The sequence below is a fragment of the Bubalus bubalis genome, chromosome 11 (genome assembly GCF_019923935.1).
Source record: "Bubalus bubalis isolate 160015118507 breed Murrah chromosome 11, NDDB_SH_1, whole genome shotgun sequence".
NCBI classification, from domain to species: Eukaryota; Metazoa; Chordata; class Mammalia; order Artiodactyla; family Bovidae; genus Bubalus; species Bubalus bubalis.
This window is the reverse complement of record NC_059167.1, coordinates 102,405,165-102,414,500: the sequence shown is the minus strand read 5'-3', so window position 1 is coordinate 102,414,500 and position 9,336 is coordinate 102,405,165. Positions and strand designations below refer to the sequence as shown.

The 9,336-nt window shown below is 55.9% G+C and overlaps 1 long non-coding RNA gene across 1 annotated transcript; it reads right to left on the bottom strand.

Annotated features, from left to right (window-relative positions):
* Positions 1-238: 238 nt before the first annotated feature.
* On the bottom strand, positions 239-8,760 carry LOC123464717. Its single transcript, XR_006639758.1, has 2 exons — positions 8,709-8,760; positions 239-1,082 (listed from the first exon to the last, which is right to left on the bottom strand). It is a non-coding gene; the product is annotated as an uncharacterized LOC123464717 (long non-coding RNA).
* Positions 8,761-9,336: the final 576 nt, after the last annotated feature.

The following is a 9,336-nucleotide window of genomic DNA, read 5'->3' as shown; positions in this document are numbered from 1 at the left end:
AGGCACGCTGAGAAGCTTCCTGAGGTCACTGGCACAAGTCGATGGAACCCAGGGTTTCCTGCTGCAACCCAAGAAAGACCTCGAGAGTCCTTCTTTAACACGTCTTCAGGCCCAATTCCCCTACCATGACTCGAGAACAATGACGGGCTCCCTCTCACCACGTGCATAGAGACCTGACTGCCCTGGCACCACATGAGAGGCTCACTGAGCTCCCAGTCTTACTTCGTGAGAAACCCCACACTAGCGCCACAGCTCGAGAAAACCTACGAGACGCCCCAGTCATCGGGAGATGAGGGCCTTCATTTCCTGCATTGCCTGGAGAGCAATCCCGTGTCCTCCCTCCAAACACCAGAGGAGGTTTGACTCCCTTTAAGCCACTCAGTGGGCTCCAAGACATACCCGTCCGACTCGAGAGGAGAGCAGAGTCCTTTGCTTCCCCTCGAGACGAGGCCTGACTCCAGGGTGAGTCTGGAATGCAACCCCGAGATTCCTGTCGCCCCTTGACATGAACATTAGGTCCTGCACACAAGCCTTGGTGGGGTCTCTTTTGCCTTCAGTGACTAGAGCGCACCTCCAGCTCTTCCTCGAATCTCGAATGGAAGATAAGACTTTTGTGGGCCAACACAAGAGGAAGCATGAATTCCCTGTGGTAACTCAAATATCCCACCGCAACTAGAGAAAAACCAAGTGGTTCCCCAGTCATTCCAAGATGAGGCCCTTGCCCGCTGGAGCACCCCAAGAGAAGTCCCACGTTCCAATTTGAAGAGCGAAACGGTACTTGGAACGCGTTATGCGACCCCAAAAGTTACCCGACATACCTGTCTCACTTGAGGGAAACACCGAGGTTCCCAGCAGCACTTCATCTGAGCCACTTCTCCCCTCCTGATCGCCACAGGAGGGTCGATTCCTCTGCTTTGTCTGGAAGGGTTTCATGACCTTCGCGGCACACCTCAGGATGAGGCCGGTTTCATGAGGAAATTCGAGACTAGCCACGTGGGTGGTGCCAAATGCTGAACGACCCCGATTTCCCAGGTCCGCTCTTCATAAGAACACGATGCCCGGACACCTCTTCGAAGGCAACCCTGTGGATGAAGACACAAAACGAAGGGTCACTGACACCCCCATGCATCGTCTGGAAAAACCTGCAGATTCCACACACAGTTTGACAAGGGGCCTGAAACCCCATGAACAACTCGAGAGGCAAGCGGAGTTCCATTCCTCAGAAAAGACATAGCCTGACTCTCCTGTCCCAACTCTGCAGGGACACTACGATCAGAGTCAGAATTGGAGAGGAAGCCTGAGGTTCCTGCCTCCACTCGAGATGAGGCCCTCTTCCATTGCGACAAACCCAGTGGAGTCCCGAGAGGCCCCGCCAAATCCACAGCGTCCCTCACCTCTCAGAGGCACCCTGGGAAGTTTCCTCAGGTCCCCGGCAGAAGTCGGGGGAAACGAGGGTTTCCCGCTGCAACCCGAGAAAGACATCGAGAGTCCTTCTTCAACGCGTCTTGAGGCCCTAGTCCCCTCCCATGACTCGAGAACAATGACGCGCTCCTTCTCGCCACGTGCATGGAGACATGACTTCCCTGGCGCCGCACGAGAGGCTCCCTGAGATCCTCGTCGTGCCTCGGGAGAAAACCCCCACGGGTGCCGCAGCTCGAGGAAACCCCTGAGATGCCCCCGTCCTCGCGAGGTGAGGGCCTTCTTTTCCTGCCTGGCCTGGAGAGTAATCACGAGTCCTCTCTCAAAAGTGAAGAGGAGGCTGGACTCCCTTGAGGCCACTCAGGGGGCACCAAGATATCCGCGTCGCGACTCGGGAGGAGAGCGGAGTCCTTTGCTTCCCCTCGAGGCGAGGCCTGACTCCCCGGGGGAGCATGGAATGCAACCCCGAGATCCCTGTCTTCCCTGGAGAGGAGCATATAGGTCCTGGACACACGCCTAGATGAGGTCTCTTTGGCCCTGCAGTGACTCGAGCGCAACCCCCAGCTTTCCCTCGCAACCCGAGGGGAAGATTGGGCTTCCCAGGGCCAACCCAAGGGAAGGCTGAGATCCCCGTCGTAACTCGAGAATCCCGCCGCAACTCGAGAAAAACCACGTGGTTCCCACCTCTTGGCAAGATGAGGCCCTTGCCCGCGACGGCGTCTCAAGGGAAGTCCCCTGTTCCGCCCTGAATGGCGAAACGGTCCCTGACAGCCTTCCTGCGACCCCCAAAAGTCCCCCGACACGCCGGGGTCCCCCGAGGGGAACACCGAGGGTCCCGGCACCGCTTCCTCTGAGCCCCTTCTCCCCTCCTGATCGCGACAGGAGAGGCGATTCCCCTGCGTGGTCTGGAAGGGGTTCCCGGCCTTCCCGGCGCACCTCAGGATGAGGCCGGTCTCACGAGGAAATTCGAGACGAGCCACGTGGGTGGTGCCACATGCCGAACGCCCCCGATTCCCCGGTCCGCTCTTGAGAAGGACCCGAGGCCCGGACCCCTCTTCGAAGGCAACCCTGTGGGTGAAGGCACAACACGAAGGGGCACTGCCACCCCCGTGCATCGTCCGCAAAGACCCGCGGGTTCCACACACAGCTCGACGAGGGGCCTGAGACCCCCTGAGCAACTCGAGAGGCCAGCGGGGTTCCCTTCCTCAGACAAGACGAGGCCTGACTCTCCTGTCCCAACTCTGCAGGGACCCTGCGGTCGGAGTCCGAAACGGAGAGGAAGCCTGAGGTTCCTGCCTCCCCTCGAGGTGAGGCCCTCTTCCGTTGCGCCAGACCCAGCGGAGTCCCGAGGGGCCCCGCCACCTCCACAGGATCCCTCGCCTCTCAGAGGCACCCTGGGAAGTTCCCTAAGGTCCCCGGCAGAAGGCGAGGGAAACGAGGGTTTCCCGCCGCCCCCCGAGAAAGACCTCGAGAGTCCTTCTTCAACGCGTCTCGAGGCCCTAGTCCCCTCCCGTGACTCGAGAGCAATGATGCGTACCGGGGTCCAGCCCCAGCTGATCCAGGGTATTCGAAGGAGAGATGGCCTAGGCGAGGGTCAGGAAACAACTGCTTAATTCAACGTTAATTAAGGATATAAAGAGTAGTAGAATGAGGATAGCTCAGTAGGAAAATTCAGTGGAGAAAAGAGGCTGAGTAGCTTGGTTCACGTGGGAGACCAATAAAACTTCAAGACAAGAAGCTTGCACCACTTACGTAGGCCGCAGGCGTCCTTCCATTCTCCCTAAGGAGAGGAGACACTGAGGCCTCCCCGGTCGGATCTTAGAAGCCCAGGCATAATTAGTAAGCATGGTGGGTTCCGGGCTCCAGTTGGAGACTCAGCCAGAGTGAGAGAGAGAGACATGGGGAGACTAGTCTTTCGAGGAACTGATCCCAATTCTTTATTTTCCATGGTCTACTTTTATACACTGAGATGTTATGCAAAAGTCACGTGGGGTCAGCAGTCCTGACTTTTATCAAAGTCAGGTGCTTCATACAAATGTATACAGAGGCCTTAGGGGTGTTACATCATCTTCTGGCCAGGGGGCCTGCTGACAATTTATGACCCTCTCCTTGTGACAGCGGTCAGTCAACCAGGACACTTATTTCTCCAGGGGTGATTATTTTTAAAACAGACGCCACCCAAATAAAGTTACATTCCTATAGGGTGAGGGTGTAGTGGGTTTTAGTTAAGGAATGATTTCCTTAGCCTAAGGTCTAATGTGATTTATATCAAAGGTTAATACTTATTTCTTCTATATATTCATTAATGTGTATAAGGGCAGGGGATATGGAGACTTAGCAACAAGCATTGGCTCAACAAATGAAAAACCCTTCACCAATACAATTTCTAATCAGCCCATTATACTTATGGTTTTCTAACTTTTCTAAGGAACCTCTTTTTAGAAGGTTTAAAGCATCTCGTGCCTCTCAGAGTTGGGAGGCTGTGAGCAATCACATGTGGCCGGACAAGCCTGTCAGGCAGGCTAGAGAAACTTCAGAGGAGTTTGTAGGTTGAAACGCTCCTATCACCCCCAGGAATTATTATTAACTGGAGCTCTAAGTTAACTACTTCTCCGAAAGAGGTGGTGGGGGATAGCTCCATGTAAAGTCAGAGGTGTAGGGAAGAGTGCAAAGTAGTAAACTAGGCAGGCTCTGGTTATGGGGGTAGATGCTTGAGGATTTCCAGGGGGACTCCTGGGGCTTGATCCCACCTTTGCATATGTCGAGCCTCCTTCCTCATGACCTTTGCCATGGGCGGAGTGCCTCACGCCGGCCCCAAAACAGACGTGCTCTCTCTCGCCACGTGCATGGTGACCTGACTTCCCTGGCACCACACGAGAGGCTCCCTGTGATCCTCGTTGTGCCTCATGAGAAAACCCCCACGGGCGCCGCAGCTCGAGGAAACCCCTGAGAAGCCCCCATCCTCGCGAGGTGAGGGCCTTCTTTTCCTGCCTGACCCAGAGCAGCAATCCCGAGTCCTCTCTCCAAACTGAAGAGAAGGCCTGACTCCCTTGAGGCCACTCAGTGGGCTCCAAGAGATCTGCGTCGCGACTTGAGAGGAGAGCGGCATCCTTGGCTTGCCCTCGAGGCGAGGCCTGACTCCCCGGGGGAGTCTGGAACGCCACCCTGAGATCCCTGTCTTCCCTTGAGAGGAACGTTAAGTCCCGGACACAGGCCTAGATGAGGTCTCTTTGGCCCTGCAGTGACTCGAGTGCAACCCTCAGCTTTCCCTCGCAACTCGAATGGAAGATTAGGCTTCCCGGGGCCAACACAAGAGGAAGCCTGAAATCCCCGTCGTAACTCTAGAATCCCGCCGCAACTCGAGAAAATCCACATGGTCCCAACGTCTTCGCAAGATGAGGCCCTTGCCCGCTACGGCGTCTCCAGAGAATTCCCACGTTCCGTCTTGAAGTGCGAAACTGTACTTGGCACCCTTGATGCGACCTCAAAAGTGCCGTGACATACCGGTCTCACTCGAGGGGACCACCGAGGTTCCCGGCACCACTTCATCTGAGCCCCTTCTCCCCTTCTGATCGCGACCGGTGGGTCGATTCCCCTGCTTTGTCTGCAAGGGGTTCCCGACCTTCCCGGCGCACCTCAGGATGAGGCCGGTCTCCCGAGGAAATTCGAGACGTAGCCTCGTGGGTGGTACCACATGCTGAAAGACCCCAATTTTCCGGTACGCTCTTGAAAAGAACCCGATGCCCGGAAACCTCTTTGAAGGCAACCCTGTGGATGAAGGCACAACACGAAGGGGCACTGACACCCCCGTGCATCGTCCGGAAAAACCCGCAGGTTCCACACTCAGCTCAACAAGTGGCCTGTCACTCCGTGAACAACTCGAAAGGCAAGGGGAAATCCATTCCTCCACAGAAGACGAGGCCTGACTCTCCTGTCCCAACTCTGCAGGGACCCTGCGATACAAGTCAGAAATGGAGAGTTACACTGAGATTCCTGCCTCAACTCGAGATGAGGCCTTCTTCCATTGCACCAAACCCAGTGGAGTCCCGAGAGGCCCCGCCAACTCCACAGTATCCCTCACCTCTCAGAGACACGCTGGGAAGTTCCCTAAGGTCACCGGCAGAAGTCGAGGGAAACGAGGATTTCCTTCAGCAACCCGAGAAAGACCTCGAGAGTCCTTCTTCAATGCGTCTTGAGGCCCTAGTCCCATACCATGACTCGAGAGCAAGGACGCGCTCCCCCTTGCCACGCGCATGGAGACCTGACTTCCCTGGCGCTGCATGAGAGGCTCCCTGAGCTTCCCGTCGTACCTCGTGAGAAACCCCACACTGGAGCCGCAGCTCGAGAAAACCCATGAGACGAACCCGTCATCCCTAGATGAGGCCCTTGCCCACTACAGCGTCTCAAGAGAAGTCCCACGTCCGTCTTGAAGTACCAAACGGTACTTGGCACCCTTCATGCGACCCCAAAAATTCCCCGACATAACGGTCTCACTCGAGGTGAACACCGAGGTTCCCGACACCACTTCATCTGAGCCCCTTCTGCCCTCCTAATCGGGAAAGGAGAGTCGAATCCCCTGCTTTGTTTGAGAGTGGTTCCCGACCTTCCTGTCGCACCTCAGGATGAGGCCGGCCTCAAGAGGAAATTCGAGACGTAGCCTCTGGGTTGGGCCACATCCCGAAAGACCCCGATTTCACTGACCGCTCTTGATAAGAACCCGATGCCCGGACACCTCTTCGAGGGCAATCCTGTGGATGAAGGCACAACACCAAGGGGCCCTGACACCCCCGTGCATCGTCCAGAAAAACCCATAGGTTCTACACACAGTTCAACATGTGGCGTATCACCCCATGAAAAACTCGAGAGGCAAGCGGAGTTCCTTTCCTCCACACAAGATGAGGCCTTACTCTCCTGTCCCAACTCTGCAGGAACCCTGTGATCGTAGTCAGAAATGGAGAGGAACCCTGAGTTTCATGCCCCCACTCGACATGAGGCCCTCTTCCATTGCACCAAGCCCAGTGGAGTCCCGAGAGGCCCCTCCCAACTCCACAGTATGCCTGATTTCTCAGAGGCACCCTGAGAAGCTCCCTGAATTCACATGCCCAAGTCGAGGGAATACAGGGTTTCCTGCCGCGACATGAGAAAGACCTCGAGAGTCCTTCTTCAATGCGTCTCTAGGCCCGATTCCCCTATCATGACTCGAAAGCATTGACATGCTCCCCTCGCCACGCGCATGGAGACCTGACTTCCCTGGCGCCACACGAGAGGCTCCCTGAGCTCTCCGATGTACTTTGTGAGAAACTCCACACTGGCGCCGCAGCTCGAGAAAACCCACGAGACGCCACCGTCATCTCGAGATGAGGGCCTTCTTTTCCTGCATGGCCTGGAGAGCAATCCCGTGTCCTCTCTCCAAACTCCACAGGAGGCTTGACTACCTTTAGGCCACTCAGTGGGCTCCAAGACATACCTGTCGCGACTCGAGAGGAGAATGGAGTCTTTGCTTCCCCTCGAGACAAGGCCTGACTCACCAGGTGGGTCTGGAATGCAACCCCGAGATCCCTGTCGCCCTTGAAGAGGAACATTAGGTCCTGGAAACAAGCCTAGATGAGGTCGCTTTTGCCCTGCTGTAACTCGAGAGCAATCCCCCGCTCTCCCTCGCAACTCGAATGGATGATTGGACTTCACTGGGCCAACACAAGAGGAAGCCTGTATTCCCCGTCATAATTCGAGAATCCCGCGGCAACTGGAGAAAAACAACGTGGTTCCCCCGTCATCGAAATATGAGGCCCCTGTCAGCTACAGCGTCTCAAGGGAAGTCCCATGTTCCGTCTTGAAGTGTGAAACGGTACTTGGCACCCTTGATGCGACCCCAAAATTTCCCCGACACCCCAGTCTCACTCGAGGAGAACACGGAGGTTCCCAGCACTGCTTCAGCTGAGCCTCTTCCCCCTCCTGATGGCGACAGGAGGGTCGATTCCCCTGCTTTGTCTGGAAGAGGTTCCCAGACTTCCCGGCGAACCTCAGGATGAGGCCAGTCTCGCGAGGGAATTTGAGACGTAGCCTCGTGGGTTGTGCCACATGCCGAAAGACCCCGATTTCCCGGTCCACTATTGATAAGATCCCGATGCCCGGTCACCTCTTCGAGGGTAACCCTGTGGATGAAGGTACAACACGAAGGGGCACTGACACCCCCGTGCATCGTCCACAAAAACCGCAGGTTCCACATACAACTTGACAGGTGGCCTGTCATCCCATGAACAACTCGAGAGGAAAGCGGAGTTCCATTACTCCCAACAAATGATGAGTCTGACTCTCCTGTCCCAACTCTGCAGGACCATGCGATCCGAGTCAGAAATGGAGAGGAACCTGAGGTTCCTGATCCTACGAGATATTAGGGCCCTCTTCCATTACCCAAAAACAGTGGAGGCCCGAAAGGCCCCTCCCAAATCCACAGTATCCCGACTTCTCAGAGGCACCCTTAGAAGCTCCCTGAGGTCACCGGCACAAGTCGAGGGAACACAGGGTTATCTGCCACACCCCGAGAAAGATCTCGAGAGTTCTTCTTCGAAGCCTCTTGAGGCTCGATTCCCCTACCATGACTCGAGAGCAATGAGGAACTCCCCCTCGCCACGCCCATGGAGACCTGACTTCCGTGGCACCACAGGAGACTCCCTCAGCTCCCCGTCCTATCTCGTGAGAAACCCCAACCAGGCACTGCACCTTGAGAACACCCACGAGATGCCCCTGTCATCGCGAGATGAGGACCTTCATTTCCTGCATGGCTTAGAGAGCAATCCCGAATCCTCTCTCCAATCTCCACAGGAGGCTTGACTCCATTTAGGCCAATCTTGGGCTCCAAGGGACACCCGTCTCGACTTGAGAGGAGAGCGGAGTCCATTCATTCCCTTTGAGACGAGGCCTGACTCCCTGGGTGAGTCTGGAATGCAACCCCGAGATCCCTGTCGCCCCTGGAGAGAAAAACTCGGTCCTGGACACAAACCTAGATGAGCTCTATTTTGCCCTGCAGTGACTCGAGAGCAATCCCCAGCTCTAACTTGCAACTCGAATGGAAGATTGGACTTCCCTTGGCCAACACAAGAGGAAACCGGTATTCCCCGTCGTAACTCGAGAATCCCGCCGCAACTCGAGAAAAAACACGTGGGTCCCCCGTCAGCGCTAGATGAGGCCCTTGCTCACTACAGCGTCTCAAGAGAAGTCCCAGGATCTGTCTTGAAGTGCGAAACGCTACTTGGCACCCTTGATGCAACCTGAAAAGTTACCCGACTTACCAGTTTCACTCAAGGGGAACACCGAGGGTCCCGGCACCACTTCATCTGAGCCACTTCTCCCCTCATGATCGCGAAAGGAGAGTCGATTCCCCTGCTTTGTCTGCAAGGGGTTCCCGACCTTCCCCGCACTCCTCAGATGAGGCTGTCTCACGAGGAAATTCGAGACATAGCCTTGATGGTGGTGCCACATGCCAAAAGACCACGATTTCCCGATCCGCTCTTGATAAGAAGCCAATGCCCAGACACCTTTTCGAAGATAGTGTGGATGAAAGAACAACACGAAGGGGCACTGACACCCCTGTGCATCGTCCGGAAAAGACCGCAGGTTACTCATACAGCTCAACAAGTGCCTGTCACCCAGTGAACAACTCGAGAGGCAAGCGGAGGTCCATTCCTGCACACAAGACGAGGCCTGACTCACCTCTCCCAACTATGCAGGGACGCTGCGATCAGAATCAGAAATGGAGAGGAACCCTGAGGTTCCTGCGTCCACTCGAGATGAGGCCCTCTTCCATTTCACCAAACCCACTGGAGTCCCGAGAGGTCCTTCCCAACTCCACAGTATCCCTGACTTCTCAGACGCACCCGGAGAATCTCCCTGAGGTCACGGGCACAAGTCGAGGGAACC